The 19,443-nt window shown below is 40.5% G+C and overlaps 1 protein-coding gene across 3 annotated transcripts in view; it reads left to right on the forward strand.

Annotated features, from left to right (window-relative positions):
- GPSM2 (G protein signaling modulator 2) overlaps nt 1-19,443 on the forward strand; it is a 113,885-nt gene that overhangs the window by 37,018 nt on the left and 57,424 nt on the right. Inside the window, exon 1 of one of the 3 annotated variants that reach the window (XM_086391567.1) lies at nt 11,924-11,997. The exons of the other annotated variants lie outside the window; for them this stretch is intronic. The gene's annotated coding sequence lies outside the window, so the exon portion shown is untranslated. Of the gene's footprint in view, nt 1-11,923; nt 11,998-19,443 lie in introns of those variants that run through there. 3 annotated transcript variants of the gene reach the window in all.

Genomic DNA, 19,443 nt, shown 5'->3' on the forward strand with positions numbered 1-19,443 from the left:
TGTAAGAAAGGAAAACTTTCCTGAGATAAGACAGGCAGGGAAGAACTCTCTGAGAACATACTTTTCAAACTGGAGCCTTGAAGGATGCAAAAGCAGCCATGCAGAGAGCTGGGGCAGAGTGTTCTGGGCACAGGGGAAATGTACCTAAAGACTAGAATGTGAAAAAAACTCTGTGTGTTGGAGAAACTGAAAGGACCTAGAGTGGGTGATGAAAGTGAAGATGAAAGAAATGGATGTTTTCAAGACACAAGACATATTTGGGAGGAAAAATCAACAGAACCCAGCACCATGCTTGTGAAGGTAGTTGAAGGTGAAGGAGGAATTCATCATGACTCCTTGGTTATGCTTTCTTATATTTCCACATATTTTATAATAAAGATCATTTGAATCAATAAGGAAATGACCCCAAAGAGCAAAGGATATGAATTCACAGAAAATGAAATATACCTGGCATTGAAAATGAGGAAAACATGATTATCTAAACAGATAAAAAGTGATCACCCTGACTGGAGCCTGTTGTTCTGTGGTTTAAACATACTTGTAGTCACAGAACATTTCTGAGTACTTAGGATAGGTGTCAGAGAAGGCAATGGCACCCCACTCCAGAACTCTTGCCTGGAAAATCCCATGGACGGAGGAGCCTGATGGGCTACAGTCCATGGGATTGCGAAGAGTCGGACACGACTGAGCGACTTCACTTTCACTTTCCACTTTCATGCATTGGAGAAGGAAATGGCAACCCACTCCAGTGTTCTTGCCTGGAGAATCCCAGGGACAGGGGAGCCTAGTGGGCTGCCATCTCTGGGGTCGCACAGAGTCGGACGCGACTGAAGCGACTTAGCAGCAGCAGCAGCAGCAGCAGCAGCAGCAGGATAAGTGTCTATACCTCACACAGACACTTCTGGGGACAGCAGGATTTGAGTTTGAATCTTAGATCTGCCACTCTCTATACTCACAATTTTGGATAATTGACTTCTCTGAATCTTATTTTCCCATTTTGTAAAATGGTGATGACAACCCTACCTCAAAGGATTAATGTAAGAACAAAATAAGATAATGTGTTTGCTTTGTCCAGTGTCTGTCATGTAGTATGTCCCCCAAAAGGTAGCCATTACTATGGAACAAAGTCCTTAGCTGTACAAATCCTCCTCCACCCTCACACCCATCCTGATGAACCAGTTATATACCTGGAAATCCATCCAGATAGCAAGGCTCTCTAACTCACTGTAGTACGTTGGGGCTGGATTGTGCTTAGTTTAGCTTTCAAGCATGCACAGGGTTCAGAACACTGTGTGGCACATAATGTCTGATAAATGCTAGCTGAAAAATATTGTTTATTGTTACATAAATATCTCTTTCAGTACTTCAAAATTTTAGCTTTTTAAACCGATCTGTATTGCGTTATCTAAGAGAGAAGAATTTGACATTTAAATCTGTTAAAAACTAAACCCTTGTAGAAAAATAATAGCACTATTTCCCTTACCTTTTTCTTATACTGATTAAAAGCACAAAGCTTTTATTTTCAAAAAATATTTATTTTTGGCTGTGCTGCATGAGGGCTTTTTCTGGTTGCCAGGAGCGGGGGCTACTCTCCAGGTGGAGTGCATGGCTTCTCATTACAGTGGCTGCTCTCATTGTGGAGCACAGGCTTTAGAGCACTGGTGCAGAGGTTGTGGCTCACGGGCTCAGTTTTACCAAGGCTTGTGGGATCTTCCTGCACCAGGAATAGAACCCTTGTCCCATGCATTGGCAGGCAGATTCTTAACCACGGAACACCAGGGAAGCTCACAAAGCTCTTTAAATAGTTCTCAATTAGACTTCCCCCAAGTAAAGTAAATATTGCCTAATCCAATGCTAAAATGCCAGCCTGTATTGGGCAGTTTTAGTTGCTATATTAAAATACTGGAAGTGACACCATATACAAAGTAAATAATGCTCAACATTTAGCTTTTTATGATAAGCTTGTGTAGGCTTGAAAAGTGAAAAATGTTAATTAATTAAGACTCACAACACTCAGGTGACGTATCTTGTCACCCTCTCAAGCAACATCATTATCTCAGAAATGGAACTTTAGTATAGCGCTGAACAATTTAGGACAGGAAATAATTACCTACTCAAAAGATAACAGAACTTTGCATCTAAATAATACTTTTTAATCAAGAGTATCTAGCCACATTACAAACTCTAAGAGACTTCATAAACACTCTTGGAGATTTAACAGGTATCTTCCTTTACCCTCATGGAATAGGTTGAAGGAGAAGAAGCAGTTTAGCCAAAATTCACAGCACATCATTAGCAAGAAAATTGAGTTTCTTCAATCAAGTTCGGTGGGAAGTAAAGAAAAAGACTATTTATTGAGGGTGTACTGTGTGCTGGGCCCTTTCTGTATGTTGCTGTTCAGTTGCTAAGTCATGTCTCTCTGAGACCCCATGGATGCAGCACGCCAGCCTCCCCCGTCATTCACTGTCTTCCGGGGTTTTCTCAAATTCATGTCCACTGAGTTGGTGATGCTACTTAGCCATACCCTCTGCAGCTCCCTTCTTTTGCCTTCAGTCTTTTCCAGCTTCAGGGTCTTTTACAATGAGTCAGCTCTTCACGTCAGGTGGCTGAAGTACTGGAATTTCAGCTTTAGCATCAGTCCCTCCAATGAATATTCAGGGTTGATTGCCTTCAGGACTGACTGTTTTGATCTCCTTGCAGTCCAAGGGACTCTCAAGAGTCTTCTCCAGCACCATAACTTGAAAGCATCAATTCTTCAGTGCTTAGCCTTCTTTATGGTACAACTCTAACATCCATACATGACTGCTGAGAAAGCCATAGCTTTGACTAGACAGTTCTTTGTCGGCAAAGTGATGTCTCTGCTTTTTAATATGCTGTCTAGGTTGGTCATAGCTTTCCTTCCAAGAAGCAAGCGTCTTTTAATTTCATGGCTGCAGTCACCATCCGCAGTGATTTTGGAGCCCCCCAAAATAAAATCTGTCACTGCTTCCACTTTTTCCCCTCTATTTGCATGAAGTAATGGGACTAGATGCCATGATCTTAGTTTTTTGAATGTTGAGTTTTAAGCCAGCTTTATCGCTCTCCTCTGTCACTTTTATCAAGAGGCTCTTTAGTTCCTCTTCACTTGTATCTGAGGTTATTGATATATCTCCTGGCAATCTTGATTCTAGCTTGTGATTCATCCAGCCAAGAATTTCCCATGGTATACTCTGCATGTAAGTTAAATAAGCAGGGTGACAATATACAGCCTTGTCGTACTTCTTTCCCAATTTTGAACCAGTTAGTTGTTCTACGTCTGGTTCTAAATGCTGCTTCTTGACCCACATACAAGTTTCTCACAAGACAGATAAGGTGGTCTGGTATTCCCATTTCCTGAAGAATTTTCCACAATTTGTTGTGATCCACACAAAGGCTTTAGTTTAGTAAATAAAGCAGAAGTAGATATTTTTCTGGAATTCTCTTGCTTTTTCTATGATCCAACGGATGTTGGCAGTTGATCTCTGGTTCCTCTGCCCCAACTCAACTTAAACATCTGGAAGTTCTCAGTTCACGTGTTGTTGAAGCCTAGCTTGAAGGATTTTGAGCATAACCTTACTAGCATGTGAAATATCATTTGTGTATATCATCTCATCAATTCTTTCTATGCCCCCCGGAGATGAATACTGCATCTCCCCTCCTTTAGGATGCGGAAATAAGCTCAGAGGAGCAGCTGTGATATGTCAGTCTGATTCCAAATCCAACCTGCTTCCACTCCTATTAGACCACGTGTCACAAAATGGAAGAGAAAAGAGAAGTGGTCAGATTCAGCATTAAAAAAATTTTTTAACATGAATTAGCCATAGGCGTATATAGTCCCCTCCCTCTTGAACCTCCTTCCTACGTCCCACCCTTTCCCCCACCCTCTAGGTTGTTACAGAGAGACTGGGGGTTTTTTAAAATAGGATTGGTATTTGTATCAGTTTCCTATTGCCGCTATAACAAATTTTCACAAATGCAGTGGCTTAAAGCAACAAAAATTTCTTATCTTTTGATTCTAGAGGACAGAAGTCCAAGAACAGGTTTCTCTGGGCTAAAATCAAGGTCAGCAGGCTATATTCCTTCTACAGGCTCTAGGGGGGAATCCATTCCATTGCCTTTCCCAGCTTCTTAAGGCTATCTACATTCCTTGGCCTGTGACCCCTTCCTCCATCTTCAAAGCCAACATCAAACATCATCTTCAAACAACATCTTCAACAACATCAAACAACATCTTCAGTCTCTTTTTGACTCTGTTCCTCCTGCCTCCCTCTTCCCTTACAAGGACCCCCGTGATTACAAAAGGACCCCACTCAGATAACCCAAGATAGTCTTCTCACCTCAAAAGCCCTATCTTAATCACATTTATAAAATCCCTTTTGACATGTAAAGTAGTATTTTCAAGGTTCTAGGCACAAGGATGTGGACATATTTTGGTTCCATTATTTTGTTTATTATAGCACTCTTATATTTGGGAGAATTCTTAGAAAACTAGGGTCTATGCATCATCATCTCTTCCTCAAGCAGTATCTCATAGTTCCAGGGGGGATTATTATCCCCAGAGCACCTCCTAATGTGAAGCAGATTTGTTATCCCATGGAGCAAATTTGTGGAGATACAGTAAGTACTGTAGGGGGGCATAGCTCAAAGTGGAAAGTGTTTTAAAAAAATAAAAAATGATAACTATTGATACATGAAATCACATGGATGAATCTCAAAATAATTATGCTATTTGAAAGAAGCAGGGCTTCACAAGTGACATTAGTAGTAAAGAATCCCTCTGCCAATGCAGGAGATGTAAAAGACTCAGGTTCAATCCCTGGGCTGGGAAGATCCCCTAGAGGAGGGCATGGCAACCCATTCCAGTATTCTTACCTGGAGAATCCCTGTGGACAGAGGAGCCTGGTAGGCTACAGTCCATGGGGTTGCAAAGAGTCTGACATGACTGAGCATCTGAGCACCAGCACCAAACCAAAATTTAAAAAAAGAGTACATATTTATATAAAACTCTACAGAGAGCAGACTAATCTGTGGTGACAGAAAGCATATCAGTGGTTGCCTGGGTTTGAGATGGAGGTTGGGGGAGGGATTTCCAAGGAGCATGAGGAAATTTTTATGGATGAATATGATGACTGTATTGATAGTTTCGTAAATGTATAGGTATGTCATATAAACATGAAATTAACAAACTGTGCACTCAAAGTGTGTGCTGTTTATTGTCAGCTATACCTCAATAAAGCTGTTTAAAAAATTCATGAAAAGAAACTTTAAAATCTACCAAGGCACACAGGAACTTCATAAATGAGGTTATAGAGTCAGAGAGAAACTGTGTCACACTGACATGACCTTATCTATATAGCTCTTTAGAAAGTTTTTTTAAAAAGTTTAATGAGTGAATGAATGAATGAACAGATTTTCTGGAAGCTGTATTTTATTTTTTATTTTTTATTATTTTTTGGTCACGATGTATGGCGTGTGGAATCTTATGTCCCCAACTGGGGATTGAACCTGTATTCCCCGCATTGGAAGTGTGGAGTCTGGCAGGGAAGTCCCTAGAAAACGTAAACATCTCATTCAGATGTCATTTCAGGATGATTGAAAATTTGTAAGTATACCACATTTAGGAATTTATTTTGCATGTTCTCTCAGCTCCTAATCATGACATGTGAGGCCCTTGGTGAACGGTGGCTGCCCCTCTCTCCAACCGGTCTTCCTGCCACACCTCAACTTGAAATTCATGCTTCAACAATGCCAAGCTCTTTACAGCTGCCAAGCTCACTGGGTATATTATGTCTCCATAAAATGTGCTGCTGCCTCCTCAACCTGTAAAATGTTCATCCTCCCTGGCCTCGTGGGCCAGGAGAGGTCATCACTTCCTCCTCTGTCTCCTCTGTCCCTTGTGTAAGCTTTCTCTGTCACTACCCTATCTGTACTCCCAACCTTGATATATAACAGACTCCACAGTTACTACATGAAATTAAAATGCCCCCAGGAGACTTCCCCTGTGATTCAGTGGCTAAGATTCCATACTTGCAATGCAGGGGGCCTGGATTCCGTCCTTGGTCAGGGAACTAAAGGTTCTGCATGCCACAACTAAAGATCCCACATGCTGCAACTAAGACCTGGCAGAGCCAAATAAATAAATAACTTTTTTAAAAAACACTCCCAATATGTCATAGAGACAAACATCAGCACCATTAGAATGTCTGTAGAAAGGACATCTAGCAGAAGAGGAGTTTGGATGTTGAGAGAGGAAAGGATAAAGAAGTCATGAAGTTGGTGGCAATGATTCTTGCAGCCCAAATTAGAGAAAAATTTTCTCAGTGAGAGGCAGAACCACTCAGGAGGTTTCAGAAATGTGTGGGGTATTTTGGGTCATCATAGTGCCTGGGCTAGGGGGGAAGAAGTTGCTGCTGGCATTTATTATCTGGAAAAGTGAAGTCGCTCAGTCGTGTCCGACTCTTTGCAACCCCATGGACTGTAGCCTACCAGGCTCCTCCGTCCATGGAATTTTCCAGGCAAGAGTACTGGAGTGGGTTGTCATTTCCTTCTCCAGGGGATCTTTCCCAACCCAGGGATCAAAGCCGGGTCTCCTGCAGTACTGGCAGACGCTTTACCGTCTGAGCCACCAGGGAAGCCCTTATTACCTGGAGACCAGTCTGAAAGAAAGGGACAGAGCAGTCTTGTACCTAGATCAGTCACATCCAGTACCGATAGGGCCTTCGTTAAGAAACACTACTCCAAAGGTAAAAAAGTGTTTTATTGGTGAAGACTGAAAATACTCCTCTTCCTTAGTGCTTCGGGTCAGAGTGAAATGATTCAGTGAAGGACAGGATCCTCTCCCCCAGCTTCAAGCACTCACTTTCCTTGGCCCCGGTCTGCCTTGCAGACTGCTGAGCTCCACTCTGCCCTCGTACCCCCTGCACGTCATTTCTTCTGCTCCTCCAACAGCCCCGCCTCCTCTCCACCTTGGGGACTTCCCTTCGTGCTGTTCACTCTACTTAAAAAGTGTCTGTCCCACCTTCCCTCTTTCGAATCTTTATTCAGTACTGGAGCATAGTTGATTAACAATGTATGTTAGTTTCAGGTATACAGCAAAGAGACTCAGTTATACATATACATTCAAATTCTTTCCCCATTTAGATTATTACAGAATATTGATCAGTGTTCCCTGTGCTATACAGTAGGTTTTTCTACCTGCATATTTCTTACTGGTCTCTTAGCATTCCTCTTCCTCCAGAACCTTCCCTCATGTCCTGTAGTAGTTCTGGTTCACGTGATATGAGCCTTCAGAGCACTCTGTGTGAAACCATTTGGGTGGTGTTTCGGTGGCTCCCAAGAGCTCTGGTACAGTAGTCCTTTAGTTCTCAGTGTGGATAAAATTCAGTGAGAGGTAAAGTGATCAATAGGAAGTGATCTATTAGAATTGGATGCTTGTGAGGCTTAGAAGCAGTCTTTTTCACAATCCAAGGAAAAGTAGGGAGGGGGAGAAAAACTCTTTCTTGAGTAGACATCATGCTTCCATTATCAGCTCCTCCTCCAGGTTGAGCAGGAGAGTTTTCTTGTCTCTTCATGGTCCAGCTAGGTCCACAAATTGTTTATGTGTTCAGAGGGCATGTCCTAGGGATCATTAACTTAGCGAGCTCACTGAGCGGGATGTGCCTCTCATGCCACCATCTTTTCATTGTTTGGGGGCATGTCTTGTGCCTCTGCTGCCTCGTTTTGTTGCTTAGCAAGCCTGCTTGGTTGTGTGTGCCTCTCTCGAGTAATCATTAACTTACAGGGTCTCCCATAATTTTTCTACTTACAGTCCCCTAGTGGGATTAACTATGTAATCACCTACTTTATCTCTTTACTCTCTCCCTCTCGTATCTCTTTAATGACATTTATCACAATTATGAAATATTGGTGGAAGAAAGGAGGGGAGTGAGGAGGAGGAGGGGAAGGAAGGAGAAAGACCCATTTGGCTGTTTGATAAGAGGGGAAAGAGCACACATATTAAAAACAAAAAACAAAAAAACTCAGCTCACTCCTTGTTGAGGACCTTGACTAACTTTTCTAAATGATCGGAACCTTGGTTTTCTCATTCACAATATGAGGATAAAGGGTATTTGTGGGGATTAAATGAGGTAAGTATAGAGAATGGCTTGCTCAGAGTCCGACACATGGGGAGGTGCTCAATGACTGTCCAGTCTTCTTTCCCCTTCCTCCCCTTCCCTAGTGGAAGGACATATATATATTGAAATTTAATTGAGAAAGTTGGACTTAAAAGTTAGCCTTTATACCTTGCATGACAGCGTGGAGATATCTCTAAGCCACCTAAACAGTTCGAGGGACTCTGAGAACTCATGAATGTCTTAAAGCCTGATGTTCAGTGTTACAGCCTAACAGCAGACCTGGAGGCTGCCAGTTGGCAAAGCAATCAGTCAAGTGCTCTTACTTCACATGGTGCCATGTGTGAAAGAAGCTGCACAATGAAACTACTGGGCAGCTGGTGGGCAGTTGTAATCGGCTGTGAATAGAAGCAATGAAGGGAATTTACAGACACTAATGTGGAGTCATCTCACTTGCTAGTAAAGTAATATTCAAAATTCTCCAAGCCAGGCTTCAGCAATACGTGAAACGTGAACTTCCTGATGTTCAAGCTGGTTTTAGAAAAGGCAGAGGAACCAGAGATCAAATTGCCAACATCCACTGGATCATGGAAAAAGCAAGAGAGTTCCAGAAAAACATCTATTTCTGCTTTATTGACTATGCCAAAGCCTTTGACTGTGTGGATCCCAATAAACTGTGGAAAATTCTGAAAGAGATGGGAATGCCAGACCACCTGACCTGCCTCTTGAGAAACCTATATGCAGGTCAGGAAGCAACAGTTAGAACAGGACATGGAACAACAGACTGGTTCCAAATAGGAAAAGGAGTTCGTCAAGGCTGTATATTGTCACCCTGCTTATTTAACTTCTATGCAGAGTACATCATGAGAAATGCTGGACTGGAAGAAGCACAAGCTGGAATCAAGATTGCTGGGAGAAAATCAATAACCTCAGATATGCAGATGACACCACCCTTATGGCAGAAAGTGAAGAGGAACTAAGAAGCCTCTTGATGAAAGAGAAAGTGGAGAGTGAAAAAGTTGGCTTAAAGCTCAACATTCAGAAAACGAAGATCATGGCATCCAGTCCCATCACTTCTTGGGAAATAGATGGGGAAACAGTGGAAACAGTGTCAGACTTTATTTTTTCGGGCTCCAAAATCACTGCAGATGGTGACTGCAGCCATGAAATTAAAAGACGCTTACTCCTTGGAAGGAAAGTTATGACCAACCTAGATAGCATATTCTAAAGCAGAGACATTACTTTGCCAACAAAGGTTCATCTAGTCAAGGCTATGGTTTTTCCTGTGGTCACGTATGGATGTGAGAGTTGGACTGTGAAGAAGGCTGAGTGCTGAAGAATTGATACTTTTGAACTGTGTTGTTGGAGAAGACTCTTGAGAGTCCCTTGGACTGCAAGAAGATCCAACCAGTCCATTCTGAAGGAGATCAGCCCTGGGATTTCTTTGGAAGGAACGATGCTAAAGCTGAAACTCCAGTACTTTGGCACCTCATGTGAAGAGTTGACTCATTGGAAAAGACTCTGATGCTGGGAGGGATTGGGGGCAGGAGGAGAAGGGGACGACAGAGGATGAGATGGCTGGATGGCATCACTGACTTGATGGACGTGAGTCTGAGTGAACTCCGGGAGTTGGTGATGGACAGGGAGGCCTGGTGTGCTGCGATTCATGGGGTCGCAAAGAGTCGAACACGACTGAGCGACTGAACTGAACTGAACTGAACTGAATGTGGAGTTGTTGCTCAATATTCTTAAATTCAATATTCTTAAAAGATGTGCTCTTTTCTGCACAACCCCCCAGCAAGCTAGCTGGCAAGTATCTGTAGGATGACTACACCCAACTTCTTGGGAGGAATTTGAGCTAACTGGGAAGTAGGGCATCTCTAAAAGTTAACTGAGTCCTTTGTGACTCTGAGTTCCAGGTCCTACTGAAGTCCTACTCAACAAAATGAAATGACTGTTTGGAAAGTGTCAGTGACACCTGTCTGAGGTGGGGACTAGTTATTATTAAAGGTAGAAGGAATTCTAAGTGAATACAATTTAGATTTGCATGATTCCCTTCTCAAAGGGAACCTCTGGGCACATTTGCAATCCCATAATTAAAACTGATAATAGCATTATAAAACATGGGTATTATCTTCAGAGGAGAACTTCTGAGTACTCACACTATCCCAGAGACAAATAAACTCTTAGAAGTCAGACAATAGGGGAGTCATAAGAGTCTCGCTTCCTTTTTAAGCAATCCACCCTCCTAAGTGACCTTTGGGAATAATAGGGTAGTAAGTAAGTTTCATTGTGCAACTTCTTTCACTCATGACGCCATGTGAAGTAAGAGCACCTGACTGTTTTACTAACAGGCAGACTCCGGAACTGCTATTATGCTACAATACTAACCATCTAATGCAACTTTAGAGAACCCCAGGAATTAACTCTGTAAAAGACCACAGTTGTTTCCTGATTAAAGCCCTGAACCACTTCTCTTTCTCAGACAGGCTTCTTACACTTACCTTCTTTCTTCCACAAGCCCTAAAGGTTGCCAAACTCACCTGTCTTTACCAATCCTGTCCTGATTTAAGAGAAAGTTTGGCATCCTGCGGCTCCCTCAGTCCAGAAACGGTTGGTCATCCCAGCTTAGGATGCATTTCCTCACCCCCGCCAGACTTCTAAACTCTATGATCCCCTCACTTCTAAGCTATTAATCCCATTTCATATCTAAGTAATTTTTATACAAAGCCACCAGAAGGAAATGACAGAGATGTGCCCTTATGGAGGGGATATACAAATCCATAGTAATTTTTCTTCATTTTTAAACTTAAAAATATTCCTGTTTCTCTTTAATAAAAAATGTGAAAGTAGCAAAAACTGTAGAGTCAGAATGCTTCAAATTCTTTCTTCCAGTGTTAGTAGCTCAGTTGTGTCAGACTGTTCGCAACTCCATGGACTGCAGTCCTCCAAGCACCTCTCTCCATGGGATTTCCCAGGCAAGAATACTGGAGTGGGTTGCCATTTCATTCTCCAAGGGATCTTCCTGACCCAGGAATCGAATCCAGGTCTCCTGCATTGCAGGCAGATTCTTTACTGTCTGAGCCACATATTTTATATAGTTGGGGTCATAATATACAAACAGTTTTGCAACATGCTTTTTTTCACTTAACACCAAGAATATTTCCCTGTTATTAAAAACTTTGAAATAAATACCTTTTTTTAAAAGTTATATCCACTCTATAGCTATACTATAATTAATCATTTCCCTAATGACAGACATTTATGTTGTATCCAGTTTTTCAATGTTTTAAAATAACCTAACGGTAAACATTCTTGCTTGTATTTTAAATTATTTCCTCTTGAAATAATTCTTAGGTGAGAAAGTATTAGGACAGAATATAAATATGTTAATGCTCTTAATAGATATACTAAATTAGTTTCAAAAGGCATATATTCTCATCAACAACCTGGGAGTGATATGTTGATATATACTCTGCAACACTAAATAGTAACAATTAAAAAATCTTTGTCAAAAAAGTAGTTTCAGTGTTGTTTTAATTTGAAGTACTTTGATAACTGGTGTGGTTGCACATTTTTCATATGCTTATTGGCCATTTTTATTTCTTTATTTGTGCATTATTTCAGTAGTTTGCTCATTTATCTATTATTCACAATATGACCAGTTATTTTATTACAAGAGTAACCAAAAAATAATGAGCATATTATAAAATGTTAGAACATATTAATATTTATAGTTTTATTACATGCTCTTTTTAAAATTTTAATTCATTTATTTATTCTTGTCAGCACCAGATCTTCTTTGCTTTGCAGAGGCGCAGGCTTCTCGTTTCACTGGCTTCTTTTTGTTATAGAGCACAGGCTGCAGGTACGTGGGCTTCAATGGTTGCAATGCATGGGCTTAGTAGTTGTGACTTGCAGACCTTGGAGCTCGCAGGCTCCAGTAGTTGTGAGTATGGCCTTAGTTGCTCCATGGCATGTGGAATCTTCCAGGACCAGGAATGGAACCTGTGTCCCCTACATTGGCAGGGGGACTCTTTACCACTACACCACCGAGAAGTCCATAACATGCTCTTTAAAGAATTCAATCTAATACATTGAGAATATCTTTCTATGCCAACCAGCCATAATTTTTAATGGCTACATGATATTCCATTATATGGATTAATAACTATTTTCACCAATCCTCTGGACATGTAAGTTGTGTCTAATGTTTCCATATTAAAAATGATTGGTGAATGTAATGAACATCTGGTTCATTTATTTTGGGCACTTGTCCAGTCATTTATGTAAAACCATAAAAATGGAATTATTTGGTCAAGATGTACAGAGGTTTTTTATATGTATTACAGAATCTCCCTCAGCAATGGTAATACCAGTTTCTAGCCCCAACAGCAGCACATGAAAGGAGTAATTTCACATACTCTCACCAACAGTATTATCATCCTTTAAAATCTGCAATATAATAGGCAAAAAAGATGTCCCATTGTTTTAATTTACATTTATTGAAACACTAGTGAAGCTGAAGTTCATTTGTGGGCTCATTGTGGTTTTTTGAATTTCCATTGTAAAGTGTTGTTCCCTGTCCTTTGCCTTTTTATCAGGTTGTTGCCTTTCTTTTTCCTGTTGGGTTGTTTCATTCATTGTAAGAGCTCTTTAAATACTAAGTATTTAGTACTGACCCTTTGGCAGTCACATATGTCTCCATTTACCATTTTCCTTTTGACTTCACAAGAGGCAGTATAGGGAGAGACGACACTGGCTCTGCTATTTACCAGCTGTGGTGGGTGCTATACAGAGGCCCTATTCAGAGGCCCTTTACTAAATAAACATCTCCCAGCTGCTGTGAGACTGGCTCCTAAGGATTATAGCTGCTCTCCTCTCTGTGGAGTTTGCACTAGAGGGAGCTGCCATACCTGGGGAAGTTACATTTCGGCCCATACGATAGAGGGAACAAAAAGTCAGCACCCTTCTCTAAAGTGAGGTTTATGCTCTAGACTCTAGAGCCCTCCATCTATGAATCAAACCAAGGCTAAGATTTCCTTGGAGTTATTCTTGCTCAGCTCTTTTCTGTTCCCTATCCCTTTCACTGCTCTTTATAGGTTCCTTCTGTAGAGGTCTCAATAAATCCTATGGCTCTAAATCCCTGTCTCAGGATCTGCTTCTAGGGAAGCCAACCTTACATTCTGTAAAAGGGGTTAATATTAGTACCTACTTCATAGGGTTGCTGTGAAAATAAGTCCTACCTAAAACAATAATAATAGCAAAAAGTATATAGTATTTATATGCACTAGGTATTGTCCTAAGCAATTTACACGTATTAATTCATTTAGTCCTTATATCAGTCAAGGTACAGGTATAATCCTTAAGCATGTAAAGTGCTTAGAACTGTGCCTGGTGCATATTTAGCATCAATTAATCTTACAATGGCACCCCACTCCAGTACTCTTGCCTGGAAAATCCCATGGGTGGAGGAGCCTGGTGGGCTACAGTCCACAAGGTCGCTAAGAGTCGGACACGACTGGGCGACTTCACTTTCATTCTTCACTCTCATGCATTGGAGAAGGAAATGGCAACCCACTCCAGTGTTCTTGCCTGGAGAATCCCAGGCACGGGAAGCCTGGTGGGTTGCCGTCTATGGGGTTGTACAGAGTCGGACACGACTGAAGTGACTTAGCATAGCACAGCAATCTTAGCTATTATGATTGATTGATTAACTCTCCATTTCAGATCAAAGATTAAGCCTGTTAATAGGCTGTTTCCTCCTGCATTTTGAGGTCTCTTTCCCATGGCCCTTTTCTTAGGCATTCCTTTAGAAAGCTCCTTCCCCTTAATTTTTTCTGTTTTATTCCAAAAGGTAGAGCTGCCATGCTTACATTCTTGCTGAGGAACCTCCACACCCATCATTCTTTCTTTCTTTCAGTAAAGGGAGCGCTGTTATTATTCTTTGATAGATTTGTTGGAAGCAACAGGTGTTATCTACCTAGTTATTCAAATTTGTGTTGATTCAATGGTGTCATTTATAACTTAGAGAAAAGTCTAGCTATCCAACTTCAGCTTAAAAAAAAAAAAAAAAGCTAAGCTTGATCTATCCCAAAAACCCAGCAGGTTTAAGGTTATACACACTCATTGCTCTCTTCCTTCTGCAAGGCACTGGAAAAAGTCAAGGAAGCCTGTGTTTCAGGGGGTCATCTAGAAATGTGCAGTAAGAGCACCACTGCTGATTTCCTAGTATCCAGCATAGTGTTTGCCACACAATAGGCACTTCAACCTATATGTTATTGAATAGATGATTGATTGAGTTTACAAGGTGAGAAAGAAAAATGACATCAATTAATAGTTGTTTATATGTATTTATTAATATTTACCACTTAATATAGTCAGCGTTTCCTTCCTGCATCCTTAACTATCCATCTAAGACCATTTTCCTTCTTGACAGAGAACCCATACAGCTTCAGTCAGTGAGGCTCTGTAATGGCAAAGTCAGTTTTTGTTTACCTGAAAAGGCATTTAATCCTCATTTTTGAAAGATACTTCCACTGGTTAAATAATTTGAGACTGACAGTCATTTTCTCTGACCATAGTGTCAAAGATATTCTTCTGGTTTACTTTTTTTGCAGTTGCAAAGTCACATGTCTGCCTCATTTTGTTCCATTGGCGGTAATTGGTCATTTCTCTCTTGATGGTTTTAAGCTTACTTCTTTGTTTTCAATGCTCTGCATTTTCATTATCTCATGTGTAGGTGTAAATTTTTTTTTTTAATCCTGCTTGAAAGTATTATCTGCTTCTTTTCTCATCATAGAATTTCAATCAGACATATATTAGATCTTCTTACTCTATCCTTTGTGATTCTTTTATATGAAAAAACTAGTTCAGTTCTATGTTCCAATTTGCCGATTCTCTTCAGCATATCTAATCTGCTGTTAAACCTGTCAAATTCTAATTATTATGGATTTAAAAAAAATTTTTTTAAGTCTAGATTTTTTTAAACTTGCCATTCATTTTTGCAGAACTTTGTTATTTATATTTTCTTTTATCATATTAAACATACTTATTTATAATCCATGGCTATAATCAATTCTAGTTTTAAAGTCTTTATGTATTTGATTCTGTTATCTGAGATTTTTTATTTATTTTTGGGTTTTTTCCTTTTCTGTTAATTCTTGTACAAGATGTCTCTTTGTATGATTTGTGATTTGATTGAGAGTTCACTTTTGTAAGTTTTTCTGTAGAAATGTTTGGGATGTGGGTTAAGCTGGTGTTACAGTCCACTTGGGTTGACAAAATACCATAAAGTAAGATACCATTATATAAATAAAACACCTATTCCTCATAGTTCTGAAGCCTGGTAACCCAAGATCAAGGCATTGGCAGACTCGGTGTCTGGTGAGGCCCATTTTCTGATTCATAGAAGGCCATCACCTCACTTTGTTTCACATGGTAGAGGGGTGAGGTTTTCCCCTGAGGTCATCTTTATAAAGGCTCTATTCTCATTCACAAGGGCCCCACTCTTAGGACCTAATTACCACCCAGAGGCCTTATCTCCAGATACCATCACACTGAGGATTAGGTTTAAACATGAATTTTGCAGGGACACAGACATTCAGCCTATAGCATTTAGATTTCTCTAAACGTGACCTGGTTTACCTTTGCCAGCTCTGTGAGAGCACCACCAACCTGAAACCACTTTAAGGTAAATTATGTGCTTGAGTTTTTTCAGACACCTCAGGTAGATGAGATTATTGCCTTTGGTTTAAAAAAGTCTCAGAGGAGGTTTTTCCCCCTCCATCCTACTTTAAGGCTGCTTATAGGTAACTTTCTCTTGTAGTCTTCTGGAAAAAGGCTGAAGAGACCTTCTGGGGGATCCTGGCTTTATGTGTAGAGTCTCTTATGAAATTTCTCATCTTGGCAGGAACCTGGCCTTTGTTTCTTCTTTCTATGCCTCATGAGACCATGACAACTAAAACTCTAATTCATCTGGTTTAGCCAAGACAAAGCTTGGTTTCAGCATTCTACTTATCTCTCACTAGTTTTTGGCTTCTGAGTAATCAGTCCTTACTTTCATGCTAGCTTATTAACAAATTTTCTATTTTTTTAAAAAATATTTAAAACCATTTTAAGTTGCTTTCAGTCTGAGAGTGAGACTATTTCATTACTGTCAGAAATGGAAGTCTACAAAGTGATTTTCTTCCAATTTTTTATTCTGAAAAATTCCAAATTTCCAGAAAAGGTAAAACAATAATACACGAATAGTATAGTACAAGAATTGTGTGTATATACTATCAGATCAGATCAGATCAGATCAGTCGCTCTTTGCGACCTCATGAATTGCAGCACGCCAGGCCTCCCTGTCCATCACCAACTCCCAGAATTCACCCAGACTCATGTCCATCGAGTCAGTGATGCCATCCAGCCATCTCATCCTCTGTCATCCCCTTCTCCTCCTGCCCCCAATCCCTCCCAGCATCAGAGTCTTTTCCAATGAGTCAACTCTTTGCATGAGGTGACCAAAGTACTGGAGTTGCAGCTTTAGCATTATTCCCTCCAAAGAAATCCCAGGGCTGATCACCTTCAGAATGGACTGGCTGGATCTCCTTGCAGTCCAAGGGACTCTCAAGAGTCTTCTCCAACACCAGAGTTCAAAAGCATCAATTCTCCAGCGCTCAGCCTTCTTCACAGTCCAACTCTCACATCCATACGTGACCACAGGAAAAACCATAGCCTTGACTAGATGGGCCTTTGTTGGCAAAGTGATGTCTCTGCTTTTGAATATGCTATCTAGGTTGGTCATAACTTTCCTTCCAAGGAGTAAGCGTCTTTTAATTTCATGGCTGCAGTCACCATCTGCAGTGATTTTGGAGCCCAGAAAAATAAAGTCTGATACTGTTTCCCCATCTATTTCCCATGAAGTGGTGGGACTGGATGCCATGATCTTCATTTTCTGAATGTTGAACTTTAAGCCAACTTTTTCACTCTCCTCTTTCACTTTCATCAAGAGGCTTTTTAGTTCCTCTTCACTTTCTGCCAGAAGGGTGGTGTCATCTACATATCTGAGGTTATTGATATTTCTCCTGGCAATCTTGATTCCAGTTTGTGTTTCTTCCAGGCCAGTGTTTCTCATCATGTACTCTGCATATAAGTTAAATAAACAGGGTGACAATATACAGCCTTGACGAACTCCTTTTCCTATTTGGAACCAGTCTGTTGTTCCATGTCCAGTTCTAACTGTTGCTTCCTGACCTGCATACAAATTTCTCAAGAGGCAGATCAGATGGTCTGGTATTCCTATCTCTTTCAGAATATAGTTTAGTATATATACTATATATATATATATATATACACATGTATACTTATATATATATAGTATATTATAGTACAAGAATAGTATCTTATACTTTATATAATAGTGCAAGAATAGTATCTATCTATCTATATATATAGTTGTTTAGTTGCTAAGTTGTGTCCAAATTTTTTGCTACTCCTATGGACTGTAGCCCACCAGGCTTCTCTTTCCATGGGATTTCCCAGGCAAGAATACTGGAGTGGGTTGCCCCTTCCTTCTCCAGGGGATCTTCCTGATGATCCAGGGATTGAACCTGCATTGGCAGATAGATTCTTTACCACTCAGCCACTAGGGAAGCTATACATACATACACACACACACACCCCTCCATATATCTTTATCTAGACACACACACACACACACACACCCCTCCATATATCTTTATCTAGACACACACACGCACACACACACACACACACACACACACACACACACACACACACACCTCCCCATATATCTTTATCTAGACCCAATTGTTAATATTTGGTTTGTATTTCTCTCTCTTTTGCTGAGCCATTTGAATATAAGTTTCAGAAGTCATGGCTCTTTACCTTTAATATTTCAGCTTGCATCTTCTAAAAATAAAAAATTCTATATAGCCATAATTCCATGTTATATGTAAGAAAACGAACAGTAATGCCATAATATTGTCTAATATACAGTCTATATTCAAAATTTCCTGGTTGCTTTTCAACTGTCTTTTATAGTCACTTTTCTTCGACTCTTTTTTCTCTCTGTATTCCCTACCCACCTCTGATATAGAACCCCATCAAGATTCTTGAACTTTTCCTGGTCTGTTTTTTGTAAACAATAATGCTTATCAAGAGTCTGGGCTAGTTGTCTTATAGAATGTCTCAAATTCTAGATTTATTCCATAGTACTTTTAAAAAATATATATAAACAGATGAAGTTATTCTCATGTTTAAAATCTCTTACTGGCTTCTATAACATTTAAACAATAAAGCCCAAACATATTTCCCTGGCTTACAAAGGCCTACTGGAGCTGTAAGCTCTCCTCAGCCTCCTTCCAGCTTCTCAAACACAAAAAGCTACTCCTCACATTAAAATTTAGTCCTTGGATTGGAGGTTCCCTTCTGCCTAATGTGCTCTTCCCTGAGTTGTGCTGGAAACTTGTCTCTTTTTGATTATTAAAATCTCAGTTTGAATACTGTCTTCTCAGAGTGGCCTGTTTTACCTTGACACTCAATATAGAGCTGTCATTCAGTCACTCTCATATTCCCCTGCTTTGAATTCTCCTCATTGATATCATTCTTATTTATTTTAATTGAATTCCAGGAGGGCAGGGCTGTGTTCTGTCCTGCTCACTACTATATTCCCAGCACCTAGGGCTTCCCAGGTGGCGCCAGTGGTAAAGAACCCGCCTGCCAATGCAGGAGACATAAGAGCCCCAGGAGATGCGAGTTCAATTCCTGGGTTGGGAAAATCACCGGAGAAGGAAATAACACCCCACACCAATATTCTTGCCTGGAGAATTCTGCGGACAGAGGAACCTGGTGGGCTACAGTCCATGAAGTTGCAAAAAGTCGGACACAACTGAGCTGCACACACAGAGAGAACAGTTCCTAAAACATAGCAAAAACTCAGTAAATATTTGCTGAATACTGTGATGAATAAGCTGAAAGCTGAGGGCTGAAAAGAAGCCAAGCATTTAAAGAGCCTAGGGGGAAAAAACTCGCAAAGGGAACTGACAGGGAATGCCCTGAGAGAACCCTGAGGCTTAGTCTATTCTAGGGTCCTGTGTCCTTGGAGGGAAGTGAACCCTCTGGAGGGAGAAATTCAAGAAAGTGAGGAGGTGGGCAGGGGAAGATGGAGTAGGGTTTTGTGGGTCATGGTAAGAAATTTAGATTTCATTTTAAACCAAATGAGAAGTCACTAAAGGTTATCAAGGAAAGGAGTGACACAATCTGATTTACACCTTTTAAAAGATATTCAACTTGAGTAAGATGGAGG

This window comes from Bos grunniens, chromosome 3 (assembly GCF_055505025.1).
Source record: "Bos grunniens cultivar Pamir isolate PY7600 chromosome 3, Bosgru_T2T1.0, whole genome shotgun sequence".
Lineage (NCBI taxonomy): Eukaryota > Metazoa > Chordata > Mammalia > Artiodactyla > Bovidae > Bos > Bos grunniens.